The sequence below is a fragment of the Adiantum capillus-veneris genome, chromosome 11, assembly GCF_014529385.1.
Source record: "Adiantum capillus-veneris isolate H3 chromosome 11, ASM1452938v2, whole genome shotgun sequence".
Classification (NCBI taxonomy): Eukaryota; Viridiplantae; Streptophyta; class Polypodiopsida; order Polypodiales; family Pteridaceae; genus Adiantum; species Adiantum capillus-veneris.
The window spans coordinates 29991398-29995535 of NC_140941.1; the positions used below are offsets into that span (position 1 = coordinate 29991398).

Sequence of the window (4138 nt, forward strand, 5' to 3'; positions counted from 1 at the left end):
CAATAGGGGTAGAAAATTCTAAATTATGCAATCTTCTTTCTTGGTAAGGAGAAGGCGCCACTTTAAGGAACATATTGTCTAGCTAAAGAGGGTAACATGGAGACTAGGTAGGATAAGGACACAAAAGGGTTAAGAAATTAATAAAATAGACAGGAAAGCAAAGCAAGTGGTTATTGGACATGAAAAAATTGGCAAAAATTGGAAAGGCATACCAAAAAGAGTTGGAAAGACCAAAAAAAAAAAAAAAAAAGCATCTTGGATTATGTCCCTTTTGGCAAGGGATTTTCTGATACAAAGCTTTCTAAAAGATGTCCCAAGCAATGTATACAGCCCATTCCGGGCTCTCCAATGAGAAGGGGGTAAGTAGATCCTCATTATCTTTAATATCAAAGTGCTGGCAGCTCATTAGAGTACACTGCTTCTTGTACTATTTTCAGCTAGTAGATGTGGCCACTGCCACCCAATTTACACATATCCATCACAATACTATACTAAGCCGCTTTTACCTGTCTTGTAAAATTGTTCAAAGGGTGGTTTTGTGTCCATTATGGTCTTGCCTTCAACTTATAATTAAACTTTAGGACTCTAATGCTCCATTGATCGTTGCTCATATGATGTTACAAGTATACTGTTGAGCCAAAGTTTGTTTTCTAATTATGGGCATTTTATTGGTATTTTTCCCATTTAAAATATGTAAGCTACCCTTCAAAAAATAGACCTAAGATACCTAAAATTTCCATGAAATCGTTAACTTTTGACGGGTAAGGGTGCCCATCGAAAATCAACCCGCTTTTAACCCATTGCTCATTTGAACGCATGGGCGGTGCTAAGTATACTGTTATGTGCTTTAACCCATATGCCATTAATTATATAGAACTGTTCAAAAAATCTAGCTACAGGAAGCTATATTATGCCTGTCATGAACATGAATAAATTTTAGTCCAAAAGATTTAGAAGGTATAATTAGAATTAGGCAATGGGACATCCTTAGTGTGGGTGATCCTGACAAGGAGAGGAGACAAGCTTTGTGCTTAATTAAACTACCTTATTGTTGTCCTTATTCATCTATATTGCATCCATGGCAATATGAATGCAATCTCTGCAAAAAAAAAAAGAATAGATCGACTAGCCATGTTTGTGCAAGATGCTCCGACATCCTTGGAGCTCTAGTCGCGGGCGCACGCAGAGAGTCAACCATCTCAAGTGAGCAACAGCAACAGCTCCTCTGTGAAAGTCATGACCCTAGTGCATAGTAGGCTCTCATGTTTCTTGTGTGCTTTGCTATTGTAAGACACCTTTTCCCCCCCACAGTAAGCTCTTTGCAATCTCCCCACTTCAAACCAAATCACCTATACAATTTGTGCCCATGCTTTGACCCTTTCTGTGGACGGGAGCAGCAAAAGTGTTCAAAATCTTTACCCAAATCTTCTGGTGGGCGCCGATGATCATCATCAATTCACATGAGAGAGAGGGAGGCCTTTCTTTACAATAGGAGCCCTTGCTTGCTTTGCCATTGTTGCCATCATCATCGCCTATTCCTCTTTACTCTGTATAAATATTCTATCTTTGGATCCCCAAACATCAGAAGAAATCCTGGTCTGGATTACACACTGTGTTTATCTCTCCCTTTATATTTCAAGAGCGCAAGCTAAATCATAAACAATAGAGGCATTATTAAGCAAGTGCTTGCCTCCTACATTACCGAGTCATACAATTTCTTTACTTCCTGCACTAACAATCAATTGCAAACCCAATATTCCATAGCAAAAATTGGCTAGTTTTTGCTCAATCCTGCAGGCATACAAAACTACAGCGCCATAATAATTAGCTGCAGCTTCCTACCAGCTGCTTTTGGCTATGGCGGATCATTTGCAGCAAGGCAAGCCGGGCTCCATTGTGATGCTAACGCGGGGCAACACCATCAAATTAGTCTCTGTTGAGGACCCTGGAAGGAGCCAAATCATCAACGTTCAGAGTTGCGAAGAAATCACAAGCGAGATGGGCGCCATTTTAGTGTCCACCCCCAGAGGATCAGCGACAGCCCATATCTGCAACTTCCATGACGCCACAGCAAAAATGGCGGCGACCCACCATAGAGATAATTCTGCCGCTAAAATAGCGACAACCCACCAAAATTTGCTGTCAACCCCAAATGGAGGAGCTAAATCGGGGGCGACCCACCACAATTTTTCCGCAACCCAACTCCCTGCCGCCAAAATGGCGGCGACCCATGTCGATAACAGTGCGACGGAGCCTGCTAATTTGTCTGCAGGAGGAAGGGTGTATTTTGGCAAGAGGGGGATATATTGGCTGCTAATGATATCATGCAGCATGATTTTGCTTGTGGGCACCTCCTCTGCTACACTCCTGGGCCGCCTTTACTTCATGCACGGAGGCTCGCAGCGTTGGCTCTACACATGCATGCAAAGCGCTGGCTGGCCAGTTCTTATCCCTCCCCTCTTAGCCTACTACTTCTTCAGTCCACACTCGCCCGCCTGCCCCACACCCCTCACCTTCAAGCTCTTTGCCATCTACTTGGCTCTGGGCTTCTTGACAGCATTTGATAATCTTCTCTTCTCCTGGGGCCTCTCCTACCTCCCTGTCTCCACCAACGCGCTTCTGTGTGCAAGCCAGCTTGCGTTCAATGCCATTTTCGCTTATGCGCTTGTGGGTCAAAAGATAACCCATTATATAGCCAATTCGGTGTTTGCCATCACCGTAGGAGCTGTTCTGTTGGGTCTGCACTCGGGCTCCGATAGACCAGCGGGAACCACTGAGAAGCAATATGTACTGGGTTTTGTAGTGACCTTAGGTGGGGCGGCCCTGTATGCTTTGATGCTGCCATTGCTGGAGCTGACATACAAGAAGGTGATAGGGAAGACCAATTTTGCAGTAGTGGTGGAAGTTCAGATAGCCATAGCTATATTTGCGACCATGTTCTCTATAGTGGGGATGGGGATCAATGGAGAATTTTCCAAACTCGGAAAAGAGGCAAGAACCTTCACATTGGGTCCATCCTTGTACATAGTGACGCTGGTGGGCTCGGCGATAGGGTGGCAGATGTTTTTCTTGGGGGGTGCAGGGATCATCTTCTTGGCGTCTTCTCTCTTGTCCTGCGTTTTTGCCACGGCCATGCTGCCGCTGCTCTCTATGTTGGCCGTCATCTTCTTCCATGATAGCTTCTCTGCCCTCAAGGCAGTGGCCATGCTCCTTTCCATTTGGGGCTTTGTGTCCTACATCTACGGTGGCTATCTTGACTTCAAAGGGAAGAGTGCTGTGGAACCAGCTGCTGAAGACAATATTGTATAATAATATACTGCGACTTATAGCTAGAGGCCTCTAGGCTCTTATACACGATCATTATCCTACATCGAGCCCATTATCATCATACTTCATGGATGCTCTTACACACTTAATAGGCTCCAAATTCCTAATGTCAGACCTTGGCCCTTATTGCCACTCAATACATATAATATTACTCCTCCCCAAAACAGCTTTAGACTCTACTAACAACCCCGAACAATGGCAGAAGGATTTTTTGCTATGCATGACTCCCAATAACCCCCTATTTTCAACTTAGCCAGCAACATGTACAGTTTTTATGGAGACTTTGCCTCCAAGCTCACTAAATCAAGTCATGGCCAAGAAAATTCCCCTTGGCCTTCGAACATTCGCGAAGCCAACAAGTCCACTTGTGCTCACTTCCTTCCATCACCCTACTATACTGAAGGGGTACCTTTATTTTAGTTACCCTTGCCTAAAGATAAATTCAATCATGCTTAACTCATTCTTTTTGGTTATAGTTTTCAAATTAAGTTAGCCCACAATCTATATATGTTTGCAGTTAGAATAATGTTGCTTATCGTATGCCAAGGACTAGGTTGACTATTCAAACGGGTGGTAATTTATCGGCGGCCTCTAGATTCAAATTAAATTTAAGCTGGGTGTTAACTTGCATCTATGCCGACAATTTAGTGTTACATGTTCACTACTATGCAAGAACAACAGGTCCGCAATACAATAAGGATAAGCATTTGTGAACACCGAGTTGTTTCATTGCCCTCATGTGCTCACTCGCCCTTCTTGTTGCACAATCACCTGCAAACTCGTGATTCGTAGCACGGCCTAGGCGCACTCG

General features: G+C 43.9%; 1 pseudogene; it reads left to right on the top strand.

Annotated features, from left to right (window-relative positions):
- The first annotated feature begins 1579 nt into the window (after nt 1-1579).
- LOC147447056 (purine permease 3 pseudogene) lies at nt 1580-3800 on the top strand (annotated as a pseudogene).
- The last annotated feature ends 338 nt before the right edge of the window (nt 3801-4138 follow it).